Raw genomic sequence first — 20,316 nt, 5'->3', positions numbered from 1 at the left:
GCTGTTATTTAACAATTTTGGAATAAAATATTAACAAATATTTCATGTGAAATGTGGCGCTGACTAAGAGTTGACATATTTTTGTGGAATGACCCAGATAGATTTTAGTGCTCTAAATATCGATTTTTGAACGTCAATACTTAAATAACCGTTTGAGGTATATTTATGAAATTTGAAGCTGATGTATATCTTGCAAGTCTCAATACATGAGCCAAATTTGAAGTGTTAATGCACAGCAGTTTTTGAATGATGAGGAGTCAAAAGTGGCTCTGATTGGTTCGTCTAAATATACGCACGGTGCAGTCCCCTCCCTGGAACTAGGCTTAACATGCTCCCGCATGTCTATAGTGTTTGCTCAATGTTGATTTAGTCGATTTTCTCCTGAAAGGAACATGTAAGACAACAATAAAATTTCCAATTTTACAGACCTTCTAGAGCTGATGCCGCAAACACTATACAAGATATAGAAAAACTTGACTGTCTCACCTGTAGCAAATTGAATAAGCTTTTTTTGGTTCATAGTAGTTATGTCGCTAAGACGCATAGTTTCCGAGGATTAAGCGAAAAACCGAAAAGTGGTACCTTTAAACCCCCCTCTCCCCGCCGGCTCAAGGGCTAAGGGCGGGGACTTTTGCTATGTTCATCACCTAACTAGGCTAAATGAAGTCCCGAGGTCAGAAATTGTGTTCCACGGATTTCTCTCTACACCGTCGTTAAGGCATTCATTGACTGGACTACTACGACCAGTGTTGATCGGAGCGATTGTGTAAGGTTGTTCATGGATAGAAAATGAATACAATTGATCATCAATCGTGTAACTAAATTCGAATTTCGAATTTTGACCATACCATGAAAAAGTGACCGGTCGTATAAAACCGTTTCATGGATTTGCGTTTTATTATCGAAAAACATTCGCTAAAACTCATTTTCTTTAACAAATAATAAATCAAATTCATGTTTAAATGCAGTTTATGACATAATTTTTAAATTGTCACTATTAATATTTTTTACTGAACCTGTTAATTTTAATTAATTCTACAATTTCTGAAAAATCACCCAAAAGTAACCTTTTCATTAGTGTAACCTAAAAGTAACCAATGCAGTTCAAAAGTAACCTAAAAGGTTACAAAAGTAACCTTCTGGCAACACTGACTACGACATTGCCATTGATCTTTGGTTGGAGCTTCTCACGCGCTCCAATAGATGGCTCTTAACACTGGCTAATTAACCTAGTTCAATTTAATATCGTTATTAAAAGCCTATTGACATTTGGCACTTGTTTAATTTATTGATAACTTTATAACTGAAATATAATTGTGTTTCTAGATTATAATACGTAAAGCTGACTTTAATAAATGTTCATTACCTACTGTGCAATTTAGTTTTGTTGTTTGAAAATGTACAAAAACACAAAATATCTATGTATTATTATTGTGAAGCTATATTAATTAATATACATAAATTGTTTTCGCATATTGTGAATTGTTACGCGTACTGTGATATATAATGATCTGCTTGTAATATATTGTGTAAAAGTTATGATAAAAATACGAAGATATAAATAAACTAGAAGTCATATCTTATTAGAAATAAATGTGCGAGCATTCAGAAAAGTTAGTTTTATTTTTGTAAGTTATGACATCCTCATGAACTCTACTAAAAAATGTACAACAAGTTGGGTGTACCAATAATAGAGACACGTCGAGACCCGTGTTTCTCTATTTTAGTTGAAATGGAACGCGAAAGTTTAAAATCTTAGGTGTACCTAATACAAAAATAGTTTACGGTGCTCCCACAGTGAAGTCGCTAGTTGTTATACGACATCGAAAAATTCTTGGTCACAAGGTCACAACAATGTGAAATGCAAAGCAGTTGATTAAACATTCTTAAACCTCTAACTACACTCGACATCAAATAAATCGCACCTCCCGCGACAAGCATTTTCAAACGTATGCTTCCCCACTTCCCACTAATATTGGCACCATTTAAAAGGCTAGTTCTAACCTTCATTGCATTAAAGGAAAGGTTTTTACCCCAAAAATGTGTCTTTAGAAGGATCCAGAGTCACTTCTTCAAAAAATAGGTAGTTACGCTAGAGCCAACTTTTATGGCTATAAAACTGTTAAGTTGGGATTAATCGCTATCAATCTGTTAAAGAGGACACGTGAGATCATTATTTGGTTTTATAACCATAAAAATTGGTCTAATTGATCCCATAGGTGGGCCCAAAGTGAGGTATTTTTTCAAGTCACATTTATGGTATATGTTAATCATTTATTAAGAAATTAAATGTGTTTTTCTTTAAGGATATTTATTGGGCTTTCAAATAACACCAATATTGTTGGGGCACCATGATTGTGTCAGAAGAAAATCGTTAAAGTTCGCGTCGCGGAAGGTGCGGTTTATTTGATGTTGAGTATATGTTAAGTAAATATTGCGAAATAATTGTTACTATGATGTAATAATGATGACACCTGAAGGAATAATGCGAAATCAGCTTTGTCACGCTTAAACATTATATAACCCTGTGATATAACCGCACGAACTTCACTCACATACTCTCTAATCTGTGCTCAGTTTTACGCGTTGATAAGCCGGCTGTTATTTTTATATTCATCAGCGTTGCCAGAATGTTACTTTTGTAACATTTTACGTTACTTTTGGCCCTCCAATGTTACTTCCATGTTACACCATACTCAATGTTACTTTTATGTTACTTTTGAGAATTTCGAACAAAATCGTGTATCGGAACGCACTTATGAATATGTTACAGGAAATGTAGGAAATGTATTCCGAAGCTATTTAGGAAATGTATAAAATATTGCTTCAGAGATTTTTTAATACGCACGTCGCACATATTATTATCCTAGGAATGTATACTTTTCCTAGGAATTTTATAGAATTCCAAGATTGTATTAGGAAATGTATAAAACTAAACGGCACTAGCCCGGTCGCGTGATCGGGTGCCCCTCGGTACGCTTAAAATTTCATTTAGCCAAACCACATTGGCTGATAGGTACTTTTAACTGGGACGTGTAAAAGTGCTTTTTTTAAGCCTATTTACAGAAATAAATAAGTTTTAATGAGTTTTAACTCACAATTATTATTATTGTTTAGCCTGCCAGTTGTTTTCGCACTATTATACTTTGGCCGAAAAAAATATTTGTCTAAAATTACGTAATTACGCTGAAGTATTGGAAATAATCCCTAATTTTAACATCTCTTTTATTAAACTATTTTTGGCATGAAGGTTTTAGTACTCCTGTAGCTGGATAACAAAGTCTCGGTGAGGTTAGGTTAGACTTGCGACCTTACACATACGCAGCTGCCACGGTAGCGGCCGCCGAGCGCTATTTAAGTTTCGGAAAAAAAAGTGGCGTAATAAAAATAAAGTTGGGTAAAAAAATTTTAGGCTTAAAATGTGTGCCATAGACAATTAGGCGTACAAAAAATTTGGCGATTCGATAGAGACCCCGCGTAATCGGATAAATGCAATACCCTCCCCTCGCACCGCATGTCCATGCGTATTCATTGAAATCTTATACATTTCCGATTGCTGTTTAGGAAATGTGTAAATTTCCTAGGAAATGTGTCCAATATAATTTTCATCACACATTTCCGGGTGATTTTAGGAATTATACACAATTCCTAGGAATTGTATACATTGACGGATTTCATACATTTCCTGTAACAAATATAATTTTAAGTCATGTTGGCACGCTTGATAGAAAACAACATGGCGTTGTTGGACAGACTGACCCTGGACTGACCAACTAATACGATTGTTTTTTGTTTACTTAAACTTTTAAGTTGAAAATTTGATAGTGTTCTGATAAAAGCATAATTTTAATGTTTCTAGCAAAACTTTTGTATCTTGAATCAAAGATAGGAAGGTGATTATTTTTTTTAAACATCTGCAATTAATAACATATCTGTCGAAAAAAAGAAATCTGAGAAAAGTCACCGCAAAAAAAAGATAGAAATGTTTAGAAGGCTCTAAACTAGGTCACAAAATTTTAAAATATCACAAAATTAACTCTATCTCCTAAACTAAGCACAATCGTATTACATACATGGGGGTGATTTAGGTACACCTTGATGTAAGGAATCTAAATTTTTCTTTTAGACCTCACTGTTTTGGCCACCCTGTATTTTTGGTGAATAATCAAAAAGTGCAGGCCAAAAAAAAAATGTGCTGTATTCTGAGAGAAAACACACGGCAACTTCGCTCTCGGTATTATAGAAACAAACCGACAGTGACCGACACACGCGGGTGGAGCGCGAGACCAGCGGTGAAGGGTTGAGGGAAGGTTGTGTGGTCGGTCTCCGGTTCAACCCAAGTCAGTCGGCCACTAAACTCCTCGTCCTGTCATATAACAGTGTTGAAGCCGAGACCATTAAGGTGTGTTGCCTGTTAGGGCACTGGCCACACGGCCTCCAAGTGCGCCACTGGCATTGACCGCAATGGACTCTGTTTCCGCTGCAGTGAAGAGGGCCATAAGGCCAAAGTGTGCTTGGTCCAAGTTCTCCGCTGCTTATTATGTGAAGCAGCTGGCAAGGCCGTGGAGCACATGATTGGGGCAAAAGATTACCTTCAGCCGCAAAAGCCGATGCTGGTGCAGTGAGCCGACACGACGGCGAGCCTCACTGATGTGGACGCGGGGGCGTCTGCCTCCTAACACTGTGGCCCGAAGTGCGTGCGGAGCTCGCCCGTTTCGGAGGGAGTTGCCTTGTTGAGGGCGACCATGTAAGTGAGGCTACGACCAAAGCGTGGCGTGGGGGTACGCACGTAAAAAAGGGGTGTTGTGGTGATGTCTCAGAAAGAGGCCGCCGAGCCAGAGCGTGAGGATGATCCAGACGCGCCCTCGCTCCGGCGACGGCGGAGGGGTCAAAGGAGGCGACAATATGATCGCCTACAGTTTTCTCTCCTCGGTGATGGCCAGCGGGCCGGTGGCGCCCCCACCTGCATTGCACAGGTCACCACCACCGTCGGACGAGAACAGCTGTGTGCTCCTACCCAAGTAACACAAAACACAATTATAAGAAGCGTACAACAGCATGAACCTACGTGCAGAGCAGTATATGAGCAGCATATGTAGCACTATATCAGCCGTATAAAAGTCTATAAGTGTCTTGTAAGCGCAATTTGGGCCCCAAATAATACGGCTTTGAGCATTATTAAATATTATTAGTGCTGCTAACCAGCGCTTATAATGTTATTGAAGACAGACATTAGTAAAGTTGTTAGACAGCATATTCTAATGTAAAAAGCATTTTATTAGATGTTAGTACAGCTTTGAAACAGCTTTCAGAATTACAATGCCAAAGTTACGTTTTATTCTAAGGCTGAACGTTTTATTTTGTTTGTTTGAAAGTATTCGAAAAAACTTATCGCATTTTATTGTCCGATTTGATTATTTTTCGTTTAGAGTATTGCAGTGCAATGGTGTTGTGAGGAGATGTTTTAATGTCTTTATTTAAAATAATTTATCATAAGGTAAGTATCATATTTTTTTGTTTCAAGAATGAAAATGAGCTGGGAGTATTAGTCTTATGTGAAAATATATATATGTTTGTGGTTTATAATTCACGCGCCCTCACAGAAATCCTTTTTTTAATAAAATAGGGACAAATTTAGAATCGACATATGACACTTTTTGTGATTTTTTTAACGATTTGATTAATTTTAACTTATAAAATTGCTTCTATCGATACTCCGCTTGTAAGAAAAGGATAATAAGTAGTATTTCATGCATATGTGTATTATAATTTTATTTTCTATGTTAGAGAAAACAGAAAGCAAATGGCGTCAGATAATATTAATGTTTTAAACTTTCAACTAGTGTCTTTTAATGTTGTCAGTCTTATTATAGTAAAAAGAAAATGGTTAAGTCATTCAACCTACATATAAAATATCTAAGTGATATCTTTAGCATTACTGTAACACTTTTTAGGTATGTTATAATGTTCATTAGGTTTAAACGTCATAAAAATGGATTGCTTTAGTGTTAATCAGGGTACCGAAACAATAATTTAGAATCCTTTAATCACGTCATGATCCCCTAAGGTAAGTGCCCCCTACTTCGGTATATTAAGGCTCTTACGACTTTAACATTTTATTTAAAAATAACCAAGCATGATATCAGTATGAAAGCTTTTGTATGCTAAACTTTGGTCTTTTGACAGTAAGTTAATACATAATTTATAGTTATATAGTTTGAACTTTTTTTTATATTAATTGTTCTGCGGACCTCTTGTTTGGATCCTGTTTCGTGACAAAATTTTGCTCTGTTTCTAAGTTCGTGAACTCATGTCCCCTATTTCGGGATAAGGTTTTATGCATCCAGTTAGGATATTTAAATAATGATTAAGGGTTTAATAAATTGAAAAACGATAATAAAAATTTAGAATAAAATAATTATGTGAAATTGACGATATTACTTACCTGAAATATTCATAAGAAATATGAGAAATAATGTGTCTAGTAATATTTTGATTTGTTAATTCTAACAATATGTGGAAATATTTATATAACCATTAGTAATGTAGGGGGGGGGTGTACTTTACCCCCCCCCCCCCCTTCGTACCCCAAGAAATTTTGATTTGTTATTTCTAGCGATATGTGAAAATATTTATATAACCATTAGAAATGTGGAGGGGGACTTACCCCCCCCCCCTCCCCCTTCGTAGCCATAAAATTTTGATTTGTTATTTGTAACACCCCCCCCCCCCCCCCTTCTCCCCATAATCCCACCCCTGGAGCTGTTTCAAGTGAGGGTAGCCCCCCCCCCCCTCCTGAAAATAACCCCAGATACGCCAATGACTCATAATAAAAAGTAAGTAATTAATTTCTTAGGTAGGTAAGTATTAAAAACTAAAAAATATGTCGATTTCTTTAATGGTATGTGTCATAAAAGTACCTAACACCATACATTTACATATCACGAACTTGGAAAAAAGTAACAATAATACGGTTCCTTGTTTCGTGATACTGATTATTCCAAATTCCCCAAGTAAAATTCATGGACTATTGTCAAAATGTGTCAATTAACTATTATCTATCCCATATACAATACAAATAAACAAAGATAAATAAAACAAATCGAAATAAAACCAAAATTATGCTGGTACTACTTAAGCTAATTTATCTTAAAATTGGTCACATATGTGAACTTCAAACTCGTGTCATATAAATTCTAATGAACGAATCATATACCGAATTTAGGTCATGAGAAACTTAAATAAATGCATTATTTGTTTCATAACTTACATTTAAATTATCATAAATAATTATTTAAAAACCAAGCATCAAAATGTTATCCATAATATCCTTGAATCGGTAGTGTCACGAAATAGGGGACACCCGAAAAATTTTAAGTACGCTATTTCGTGAGTCAATTAATCGCAATTTTAAAGGAATTCTACGTTTTCATATAACTTTTTTTTAAGCCAAATCAATTGTCAAGGAACACATGAAACCACTATTACAAGTTTTATTTAAATGGACGTTCCTTCGCCTTTTTATAAGCTTAAGAAGTTGGAGCGCTAACCTTACGGTGAGAACAACCTTTGCAAGCCGCACGGCTGTTTTTGGCTCTCTGAGAGTTTGAAGCTTCGTATTGCTCTCATTTTTGGCGCCACGATGTTGGTACTTGGTTTTTTAGATAGCTTAAATAATAGAGTTTTTATAGTAATGAAGAATTTTTATAAATAATATTCCATTTGCTTATTATTTGAGCTAGAAAAAAAACTTACGAACTTACGTACTATCACGAACTAGTAGCCGTTTACCTTACTCCACGTCTTTCAATTTTATCTGTCTCCAATTAGGTAGGTACCTAGTTTGACAAGTGTTAAGTATAAAATCATTATCACTACAAATGTAATTTGTAATGAAACACGATATAGCTACCTATCTTATTTTTCGCTCATTGTAATAGTAATAATTTAAAGGAACTTTTTGTAACTAGTTAGTAGTGTTGCTGTAGTCGTTTTTTTAAGGGTATGCGTTATACGGGTAATTATTTAGAATTCAGGTAACTACTTCTCTATTAAGTCATAAATAAGCTTATTTGTTTTTTTTCAGATGCCTTTTAAAATAGTGCAAACGACCGAAAGGGATGAAGGAATGTTCTACGGAACTTCTTGACTCACACAACAACCGATTGTACTGTATTTTGTGTATGAGGTGTATCATTTTTTGGAACACGTTTTGCATTTCTTAAACCAAATATAAAGTTTGAATATTCCGTCTTTATCTTTCTCTTTACTCCACCTGTTCTCTTAGGCTGAGTTGCACCACCTAACTTTGACCGTAACTATGACGATAACCGATGTTTTTTGTATGGGGTTTGACAGATTTTTGACGTTTGTTAAAGTAAGTTGGTGCAACCCGGCCTTAAGTTTTTTCCACTGTTTATTCATGTCAATAACGTGACACGTTCGACATAAATTTTCTAATGAATATACAGGACCTACTAACGCACAAATGAATATAATCATACGGCTCGTGGTTTTATGGCCAAATTATGACCTAAAGTAATAAAATATTTTTTTTATTTATCTAAATAGTGCTAAAAGCTTTAAAGTAACAATAAAATAAGAAGATAACAGAGCTAAAACTTTAGTAAATGTTTGGCTAATGCTGAGCAGTAAATAAGCATAAGAAAAGATCATAAAAATGCGTTCAATCTGTAAAATGTGTTAATATATCTGAATGCACTATAGAATATTTCGACAACGTTTATTTAATGCATTAGGTTTTCTTATTTACTAATATACGGTTTTAACCTTTGTGTTAGTGTAAATGCTGTTAAAGGTGCTGTATATTAAAAGTAATTAATGTTTTAGTATGATTATAAGCCAATTAACTTAATTTTTTAGACCATATAATAGCTTCATGCATTGTAAATTTTACCGCATTCTACTCAAAAGCATTTAAACTAAGTCAAAACTGATTTAAAGTGATAGTCTGACTTTAAAACGTAAATCAATCTTAACTTCAGTGAATATACAGCTTGCGTGTTACTTGGGTAGCTGCTCCTGTCGCCCCCCGTCCTGGGGGTTTGTAGGGCCGGGAGGGGCTGTGGTAGAGAAGGCTTTGTCCGGAACCCCACAGTTTCCTGCCACTTAAGGCGAGCGACGGAGTACCGGGGTCTTTTTAGTGGGTATGCCTCGTTTTTCTGACCCTGTCCCCGCAGGGTAGGTATGCGATTCAACACATTTTTACCCGTAAAAAAGGGGTGTTGTGGTGCGGTGCGGCGGTGTGCCCATTGTTTGGCGGTAGAGTAAGGCTATTGGTTTAATTCCTAGAAGTGATAAGCCGCGTCTAGTTTTAACATTTCTTTTTATTGTTTGTAGGTACCCATGGTGCATTTTTTTGTTTATGCAGTGTATGTGAACGACAATATTTAAGTACATCGTGTTAACCAAAACATATTAAAAACGCCATGTTTCGGCAAGATACTTCATTTGTTTTGTATTGTAATAGTTCAATCGTAAATGTTAAAAAGACAGACTATTAGAACTCAAATACTACGATGCACAGTGGTGCTACAGCTTTGGTGCCATAGTAACAAATGCTAAGGCGGACGTGTTCTATCAGAATACAGCATTTTTATTTTTTGGCCGGCACTTTTGATTTTGTACCAAAATGGATGATGTCCTTTACCTTACCTAATGTGAGGCAGGTTCCCACACAATTGATGGTGAAGAATGAACCATTAAATAGCATAAGTTCCACAACATTCTTAGGAATCACTTTAGACTCTAAACTTCAGTGGGGTCCTCATATTGAAACCTTGTCAGCAAGGCTCAGCTATTTTCACAGTATAATGTCATACGGCATATTGTTGTGGGGCTCAGCTGCGGACATTGAAACTGTGTTTGTTCTGCAGAAGAGAGCAGTGCGGGCCATTTATAACCTTGGACCCCGATTTTCCTTGAGAGAATGATGTTGGGAACCGATTGGTGGACCAACCTCTTTTTTTTATTGTCTATGTTTTTTATACTTACTACTTTTGATACCTTTTGTTTAGTATTGAAGTTTATGTTTTTTTGATAGCCGTTGTGGGCAATATTTGCAGAAATATATCTTCATTTTAACCGAAGGTTTTTCTTATTTCCGCAAGCCCGAGCGGCTGTCCGCAACATAAGGAGATTAATATACTGACAGTAGCTTCACAGTTCATTTATGAAAACCTTTTATATGTTCGCAAAAATATAGAGCAATTTACTAGAAAGAGTGATTTACACAAGTTTAATACAAGAAACAAAAATAAACTTGCCGTTCCAAATTTCAGACTGCTCAAGATTGGTAATTCATTTCTGGGGAAATGTATTAAACTTTTCAATAAATTAACACAAACTGTTGTAGAATGAAGAATGTTCACTAATTTTGTTTTTTAGCTTTCTGTATTCTCTGTTAAAAATAAAAAATACACGTGAAAGAATGATTTCGATACGTCAATTAGTTTCCAAGATATTGAATTTTAAAAGTGCGGGCGGCGGCCGTCCCTCCATTTTATGCGCGTGACGTCATATTACAGTGACTGGCTCATATTTGTATGGGTGGAATCTTGCAAGCTGAATTAAGACCCACTTCCAGGCAACCGATTAAGCTGAAATTTCGCAAACACATGTGATTTGGATGACCATGCAATATTATGATGACATGGAGCTGATCTGATGATGGAGCTGGAAGGTGGCCATAGGAACTCTATAGGTGTTATTTTTTATACTGATCATACTTTACCAACGCATCTAATAAAATCATACAAATACAACCCAAGTGTTTTAAAAAAAAAATTCAGGCTAGTTTTTGAGTAAAACGACAAAGAATGTTTCGAAAAAAATAAAAAATAAATCATCCTTTGAGCGCGGTGAGTATTTATTTACGCACTATCGTAGTAGCCGGCCGAGGGCAACGACCGCTAGCCACGTGCCGCGCCGCGTGAGTCGGCCATATTGATATCGCTGCCAGTCGCTCCGCGCCCACAGCCCGCGCCGAGCCGATCGGCATGCGGGAGCGCAACAACATAAATAATCGTCCCAGTCCGCCGTCCAATGTACCCAAACGTATTGCAGTGTATGTGCGAGTTATTACAATGCCGCGCTTGATAAATAACAAAACGCAGGTGAAATTATGTTTCGGGCACACTAACTGGCCGACGAGAAACATTGACGAGTCGAAAACCTTCACACATTGCTTGTTTGGAGCCGCGCAGCGCTTCAGGGAGCGCAGCCGTATCCTGACTTGACGAGATCCCGTGCGCTTCGAGGACAAAGTTCTGGATTTCAATTTCAATCACCGGCACAGTGCTGGCGGTACCCAGATGCGAGCGCCGCAGACGGCGGCTTTTGCGTAAAAATACGGAATGCCTTATCAAGGAGTTGTTGCCAGAGGGCCACGACCGCGACCGAGTTCTATCGATGAATATTGCGGAAGTCTACCTAGGTACATACCTACAGTGTGATTTGGACAGATGAGTGCTTGTTTACGCGAAAGGGACTTTTTCCGTAAAAAAATTAGTGCGCGAATTGTGAATACAACATCCGTCGTGGTGTCTAGTGAACAGCAAGCAAGTGTGCAGCCCGGAAGCATTACCTCAATTCGATCGTGGCTAGATTAGACAGTGCAAGACAGTGTTTACGTGAACATTCAACAAAGGCTTGACGTTCAAAATGTATTGTGATTAGTGTAATAATAACCTAGGAAGTAGAAACTTTAAATAACAACATTCAAAATAGGTAAATGTGTGAATAAGTAAAATCAATGAATCTAAAGTGTGATGGCAAATCATAATTTAGGAATTAAAACCAGGAAAATTGATCAGTGAGTTTTATTTACAACACCGATTCATATTCAATATTAGGGTGCATTTCCACTGAAGCGAAGCGAAGTTGTAATAGGTATGTACCTATCAATTTTTTATTACGTCTCTAAATAAATTGCGTAGGCATTACGAAACCGTAGATATTGAATTCCAATTTCTATCCTTTTTTAAATTTCTAGTTTAACGCGGATGATTCGCCTCGGTTCGTTGGAAAAGTCCCCCGCTATTACACTAATGAAAATACACTTATTTACCTACTTATGTGGCTAGATTTTGTTTCTCCCAGCGCGTAGTACCTATTAACATGACGTAACATCGTACATACTCACGAGTGATAATTTTTGGTAACGTAGGTTTAGTGTAATCTAACCTTTATGTGTGTGAACGTTGAATGAACGCGCGCGGCCATTGTTCGTACTCGTATGAATCAAATGAGTAAAGAAAGAGAGAGAGGCAGTGAGTGAAGACAGGATGGTTGTAAAAATAATATCTTTTTTTTGTTAGGAAAAGTAAAAACAAAAACTAGCCTGAATTTTTTTTTAAAAACACTTGGGTTGTATTTGTATGATTTTATTAGATGCGTTGGTAAAGTATGATCAGTATAAAAAATAACACCTTATATAATAAAACGACTTAAATGCATCGAGTTTGGGCTCGTTCGTTTTGTATTGATGAGTATTTTAATTCTATATAGTAATCAGGGTCTAATGATGGAGCTGGAAGGTAATTCGCAATAAAACGACACAATCGCATCAAGTTTGGGTTTGGTTCAATTTTAATTTCTGTGATGGGTCTGGGTGTTAATATGTATAATAAGTTTGTATTTACAAAAAAAAATGTATTTAAGTATGTTTAAATATCCGTTTTCTAGTGAGCGGACACTGTGAATGTACGTCACGCGGGGTCACGTGACCGTCGGCGGGACTCAATATTTAAGCGAACTTTGAATGCCTATAAAATCATAACTACTGGGTATTTTTAAATGAAATAAAAACTAATGTATTTGTAAATGTAAAAGCTTAACTGTAACATAGGTTTCAAGTGATTTTGCATACCTAGTAACATTCTCAATTGCCCATTCATAAATTTAAAGCACATATCAAAAGCACCTACCTATATGAAAAAGGGCTACTATAAAGTTGATGATTATCTAAAAGATAAAAATGTTTGGAATGTTTAACTACCTAGCTCGCATCAATACTTCTTATGACTATAATATTTTGTATAGACTGTAAACCCTTGAAAAGGAGGCTGACAATAGTGACTGAGTTTCTTCAGTTTCTTGCGCTGCTTCTTCTCAGCACTGGCCCATTTATTGTCCCGAAGCAGTGGTAGGGTTAAGATTGGGACGTGTAAAAGTGCTTTTTAAAAGCCTATTTGCAAAAATAAATGAATTTTATGAATTTTAATTTTATGAATTTTTTTTATGAATTTTAATAAAGGGGCGGAAACTTTTTATAGTTTTATTTATTTATTTATTTACCTTTTTTCTTTTCAGCGTCAACAGTCGATTATGCGATCAACAACCAACAACACAATTAATACAAATTTTTACTTGTAATAAAAGAGTCAAGGAACGTATTTTATTTTCATTTAAATTAAATGCCATTATAACGTATTTTGCCAGTTTCCACAAAAAAAAGGCAGTGTATTTTATTTTAATTAAAAAATAAATACCATTATTTACGTATTTTGCCAGTTTCCACAAAAAAAAGGCAATGTTACTTTTTCTGACAAAATGTTACTTTTTGATCTGTCTCGTGTAACTTTTGACTATCGGCCACTGGCAACACTGTAGATTCTATGATTAGAACTGAAAAATGACTTTTTGGCGGGCTTTTGAACGCACTAGGCGCGATTTTTGAAGCCAATTTTGTATTTTTCTCTTTTTGTGATAAAAATAGTTATCTATTTATTGGAAGTCGTTAAGTCAACTTAAAACTCGACTATGCCGGACGGGGACGGTAAAGACCCGCCCAGGGGCAAGGAAAAAAGGAAGGCACCAAATAGAGATCACACCTATACGAGTGCAGATGAAGATTTCTACAAACCGTACGTAAAACCAGGGTATAGAAGGCTATTCGCGGAGAACACGGTGAGTGGCGAGTTTTCTGTATTTGTGGAAAGCACGAAAGAGAATGAGAAGATCGGGAACAACAATCCCATCCTGACTACCAACCTTTTCAAAAATGAAATTAAGGGCATTACAAATCTTAAAAGAATTAACGCCAATAAAATATGTGTCACATTTTCCCAGTCTAGTAATGCCAATAACTTCCTGAAAAACGATCCCTTCCTAACCAAACACCAACTCAAGGCATACATCCCAGCCACAGCAGTAGAAACAGTCGGCGTGCTTCGCTTTGTACCCACTAGTATCAGCAATGAGGAACTTTTTAAGAAACTCTCCTCATCTTATGAGATCATAGGTGTCCGTAGGTTCACCAAAAAAGACAACGGCGAAATAAAGCCCTTTCAATCAGTGTCTATCACATTTTTATCAACTGTGTTACCCGAACATGTCTATCTAGACCTTTTTAGGTTCAGAGTATTCCCATACAACGCTCCATTGTTGCAATGCTTCAAGTGTTTCAAATTCAACCATGGTGCTAAAATTTGTAAATCTGTGCAAAAATGCTCAATATGTTCTGAAGAACATCATTTTTCTGAATGTACTTCAAATAAAATAGCCAAATGCATAAACTGTCAAGGAGCTCATCTTGCGATTTCACGGGACTGTCCTGTTAAAAAACAAAAGATTGAAGATAAAAAAAATAAATTGACTTACGCTAATATGGTCTCCAGCAATGCTTCGGCTACTAAGAGTAGCCCAGTTATCAAAAATTATATAAGCGAGTTTCCTTTATTGGCTGCTCCTAAAACTAACTCTAAATCTGTTACATCAAGGAAGCCTCAAGCTAACTCTGTATCAGCAACGACCTCTTCCACTTCTACTAATTCAATGGAAGTTAAAGAAAAAGAACCACTTACTAATGAACAATTAATAGATGAAATAATAAACAATAAATTTATTCGCAAGGGCCTTGTAGGCGCCCTTGTCGCTATTGGCAACGAAACGAGGGCAGTTAATAGTTCTATTATTCAGGAAATTCTTATAAAAAGTTTTAAAGGGCTTTAAATGGATAAAAGTTTCATAAGAATCTCTCAATTTAACGTCGAAGGTGTTATTAACAAAAAGCCATTACTTATAAAATTCTTAATTGATAATGATATTGATATATGTTTGCTAAATGAAACATGGTTAAAAGAGAACAATTCTTTTCATATTCATAATTACAACCTAATTAATAAAATAGGTAAAGAAAAAGAAGGGCGGGGTGGAGTCGCCATCCTAGTCAAAGACACTTTGAAATATTCAATAATAGAGCTTCCTTTTTATGATTTTTTGCAACCTGTAGCTATTAATCTGAGAACTGGTATAGGTAATTTAAGTATTCTATGTATATATTGTCCACCACCTAAAGAAAATAGATCAAGATTTAATGGTAGCAAACTGAAACAGATAATTAACTTACTACCTAAGCCTCTTTTGCTATCAGGTGATATTAATGCTCACCACATCGCATTCGGCTGTGCTACTAGTAACGGTCGAGGTAATGAAGTTTTCAATATATTTGACGAGAGCGACCTCTGTATCCTCAATTCAGGGGCGCCGACCACTGTTGGTAGATCTGTTCATAATCCTTCGGCTATTGATGTAACATGTGTCAGCCCTTCTGTAGCTCCATTATGTGATTGGAAAGTTTATGATGATCCAATGGGAAGTTATCACTATCCCACTATAACAGATATTCAGACTTCTGTTGATAAATATCAGATAGGTGAACCAGTACACAAATTTATTTACAATAAAGCTGATTGGTTTAGATTTCATACTGAAACAGAAAACATGGTAGTTAATATTAATTTAGATAATACAGATCCATTAAGAATTTATGACGATTTTTATAATCATTTGATTAATATTAGAGACAAATGTGTACCTAAAGTAGTCAAAACCTCTCCCAATTTAATGAAAAAGCCTGTACCTTGGTGGGATGATGAGTGTAATAGTGCAGTTAAAAAAAGTAAAGATGCTTTAAATTTTTATAAACGTAATCCAAGCATTGACAACTACATTACATATAAAAAATTAGATGCTGCTAAAAAACTAACTCTTAAGGAAAAAAAGAAAACAGGTTGGAAATCTTTATGTGAATCTTTTAATAGATATACTCCTGTTAGTACAGTATGGAACTATATGAAGAGGTTTAAGCGTGTTTCAATTCCTAAACTGCCGAAGAATGATGAATGGATTCCTTCTTTTTTTGAGAAATATTCCCCTGTATCTCCTCCTGAAAAAGAAGTAAACAATTCATTATTGCAAGCATATTTCTGTCAAGTTGGTGATGAAAAAGCAGCTTTTTTATCTCAACATTTTTCTTGGGAAGAGTTTATGACTGCCTTGAAGTCTCGTAGGAACACTACACCTGGTTTAGACAATATTCCTTATGAACTTATTCGTCGCCTACATAATAATGCCAAAAAACTTTTACTGTACATTTTTAATTTACTATGGCAAACACAGGTCATCCCAGACTCATGGAAGACTCAATGTGTCATCCCTATACTTAAACCAGATAAGCCTCCTGATGACTGTAACTCTTATCGACCAATTTCTCTGTCCTCATGTATAGGTAAAGTATTTGAGTGCATGTTAAAGACAAGATTAGATTATTATGTTGAATCAAATAATATCTTACCAAATGAACAATTCGGATTTAGGAAAGGCCGAAGTGCAGCAGAAAGTTTTACAGCATTGGTCTCAGATCTTAGGAATTCTCTTGACGGTCACTCTGCTACAGCTTGTGTCTTCCTTGATGTTCAGGGCGCGTTCGATAACGTGGTCCCCTCAATTTTAATAGCCATCTTATGTGATATTGGAGTACCCGGGGTAGTCTGTAAATGGATTTTCAATTTTTTGTATAAAAGAATAATGTATATAAAATTTAATAACATTCTTCATGGACCCGGATATGTATATAAAGGCACAATGCAGGGCGCTACGATCTCGCCATTATTGTACAATTTATACACTAGTCAAATTAATAAGTATTTAACACAAAGGGATATAAATTTTTTACAATTTGCTGATGATTTATTAATTTATACTGTAAATAAAAATGTAAATACTGCTGTGCATAGTTTAAACCTAGCTTTAGTTGAAATTCATAATTTTTATTCTGGTAAATTAAAACTTGATATTAGTCCCAATAAGAGCGGCGTTATGTTATTCTCGAAAAAATATAATGACTGTAATTCTAATATTTATTATAATAATAATCCTTTACCATGGATTCAGGAAAAAAAGTTTTTAGGAGTGTGTTTAGATAAAAAACTCACATTTGAAAGTCATATCAAGCTTCTAATTCGCAACTCTACTAAGGCTTTAAACATATTGCGTTCACTAGCTGGTGTAAGTTGGGGCTCTGATCCCAAGATTTTATCAATGTTATACAAGAGTTTAGTACGTAGTCATTTCGACTATAGTACTTTGGCATATATGAACTGTAGCCCAACCCTATTAAAAAAATTAGATGTTATTCAGAATAAAGCACTTAGAATAATAACAGGAGCTATGTGTTCAACACCTATCAATGCTATGCAATGTGAAACATGCATTCCTCCTTTAGTACTGAGACGTATTCAACTAGCAGCAAATTTTTGTCTTAAACTAATAACTTCAACTAACAAACCAGTACTAGATAGAATCATGCCACCCTTATCTTCCCAAATATGCTCTACTCCTCCTCTTCCAATTACAGGTAATGAGTTAATATCTGGACGCACTCCAGCCTTACTAAGAATTGCATTGTATATTGATTCTCTCACTGTAAATATGTATAAAGATAAGCCATGGCCCATGTACAAAGTTAATTATGAAGATCTTGTTGTAAATAATTTCACCATTTTAAGGGAAAAGATTTCCAATCAAATTGACCTTAATAAATTTCTAAATAAGTCTTATTATAAAGTGTACACAGATGGTTCAAAGAAAGAGAATAGTGTAACCTCTGCATTTTATGACCCACAACTTAAACTTACTCAAAGTCATAAAATTGAAAGCCACTGTAGTATCTTTACTGCAGAAAGTTATGCTATCCTCTTAGCACTTAAACATATCTGTATGTGTAATCCACCATCTGACAATATTATTATTCTAACTGACTCTAAAAGCGTATTACTAGCTCTGGAAAATAACTCTTGTAAATATAATTTGAATTATATAATTTATGATATTAAGAAATTAATTAATAACTTATATAGACTTACTGGTAAGACACTGCTCTTCCTTTGGGTACCATCGCACAGTGGCATCAGGGGGAATGAAATTGTTGATCTGGCTGCAAGGAATGGCTTTGATGTTGACCATTCTATGTTGTTGAAGTTACCTCACACTGACTATCAAGCCGCAATCAGTCAAGACCTGAAAAAGATATGGCATGAGTACTGGACTATTACTAGTATGGAAAAGGGAAAATGGTATGCTAAGATCCAAGGAAGCCCGCCCGCCAAACCTTGGTACCATCGGAAGAATGAGAATATAGATAACAGGAAGTTCATAACCATAATAAATAGGCTGAGATTTGGCCATTGCCACGCTCCCACTCACCTGAAGAGGCTTAACTTGATTCCGAGCGCTGAATGTACATATTGCAATGAAGAGCTTGCCGATATGGAACACATAATCTTGAAATGTAGAAGTTTTGGAATCCAGAGACTGGTCATGATCGATGACCTTCAATCTATTTGTGAACGTGTACCACAGTCGTTGAACGAACTCCTCAAGGATCCGAAACTTTTCAAACCCATATATACTTTCGTGGTTTCAACTCTGGGAACTATTTGAGAAATTGAGAAGAGAATGAAATCCATATCTGTGAAGAAATCAGTGAATCAGTGAAGTGTCAAACACAGTTATCAGGTGTCAATTCAAACAAAAGTTCAACGGACTTCAAAGACTGGCTTAAAAGGGCATGCACCCAGAGCCGTGAAAAACTATATTAAAAAAAAAAATATATGATTAGAACTGTGGGTCTAGACAAAGTGCCATTATAATCGCAAACCAGTCGAAAAGTGGTCGAAAAGCCCCTTTTTTGTATGGAATTTGACGGATTCGATTTTCGATTCGATCAAAAAGTGCGTTTTGTCTAGGGGGGCTGATTAGAACCAGTTTATAATAGTAGTCTTTGTCAGGGTACGGAAACTTCCATACTACGATCAAACTTGCTTCCAAACAGCGACTTCAGTCGATAAATTCCAATACTTTTTTTTTTTTTTTCTTCTTTATGGCTCTCGCGGATTGCGTTTAGCCACGACGGGGTTCTTGATTTTTGCGTTCAGTTTTGCCATAAGTTTTGCGGACATTGCGTTTAGACAGGGTGGGATTGGGTTAAAGTTAAAAGGTAGGGAAACGAATCAATTACGGAAGGAAACGGAACAAAGGATGGTTTTCATAGGATCAATTTAGGTGTGATATAAGTACAAAATAATAAAAATAAAATAATATTTACATAAGTACAATATACATTACTATTTACAATTTTATATTATTATGGGTAATAAATTCGGCTAGGATATTATAAACATCAATGTTATTGGTATATAATAGGCAAGTGATGGATGTAGGAAAAGGAATTTTAATGGCTAAAAGAGAACTAATAAAAGAGGAACGATCATATAGGCAACAGTAAAAAAATATGTGATTTAAGTCTCCGACGCCAGAACCACAAGTGCACGAATCATAATCAAGTACATGAATTTTAGCCAAGTGTGCTGGAGTGCACACGTGACCAAGTCGCATTCTAGTTAAAATGGTAGTAACTGTTTTGGAAAGATTAATTTTAACAAACCATGGTTTACAAAGGATGGATGGTTGAATGAGCTTGTAATGTTTCCCCTTAGATTGGCTAGTGAACTCCCAATTCTCATCCCAGGCAGATTTGAGATAAGCTTTGGGAAGGGCTGCCGTTAAGTCATGGCAATAATTTGTGTACGGATGTATATCTCCACACTCAACCGCTTCATTGGCCAGCTTATCAGCTTTATCATTTCCTGGAATATTGGTATGACTAGGAATCCACGCAAAATTAATTAAATGACTGTTAAGACTACATTTGTGAAGTAATTTCCTGCATTCTGTAATAATAGGATAATTAGTATTGTTCTTAAATGGAAATTTATGTAATGCCTGCAAAGCACTTTTAGAGTCACAAAATATTACAGTTGTGTTTAATTTCATAAGGAGAGCATACTCTAAAGCCTTAAACAGTCCAAAACATTCTCCTGTAAAGACTGATGATTCTGGACGGAGTTTTATTTTCTGGACAATATGATATTGTTTATGGTATGCGCCAACGCCAACATGACCCGTTGGAGAGTGCTTAGATGCATCGCAATAGATATGATGCCAATCGCCCCA

General features: G+C 35.8%; 2 long non-coding RNA genes across 2 annotated transcripts; one reads left to right on the top strand and one right to left on the bottom strand.

Annotated features, from left to right (window-relative positions):
- Positions 1-7,799: 7,799 nt before the first annotated feature.
- On the top strand, positions 7,800-8,249 carry LOC135074930 (uncharacterized). Its single transcript, XR_010257917.1, has 2 exons — positions 7,800-8,017; positions 8,087-8,249. It is a non-coding gene; the product is annotated as an uncharacterized LOC135074930 (long non-coding RNA).
- Positions 8,250-16,038: 7,789 nt separating this feature from the next.
- On the bottom strand, positions 16,039-18,873 carry LOC135074439 (uncharacterized). The gene is made up of 4 exons (XR_010257838.1): positions 18,508-18,873; positions 18,168-18,321; positions 16,598-16,793; positions 16,039-16,189 (listed from the first exon to the last, which is right to left on the bottom strand). It is a non-coding gene; the product is annotated as an uncharacterized LOC135074439 (long non-coding RNA).
- Positions 18,874-20,316: the final 1,443 nt, after the last annotated feature.

Source organism: Ostrinia nubilalis, chromosome 9 (assembly GCF_963855985.1).
Source record: "Ostrinia nubilalis chromosome 9, ilOstNubi1.1, whole genome shotgun sequence".
Classification (NCBI taxonomy): Eukaryota; Metazoa; Arthropoda; class Insecta; order Lepidoptera; family Crambidae; genus Ostrinia; species Ostrinia nubilalis.
The sequence above is the reverse complement of the archived record's forward strand: the minus strand, read 5'-3'. Positions and strand labels throughout refer to the sequence as shown.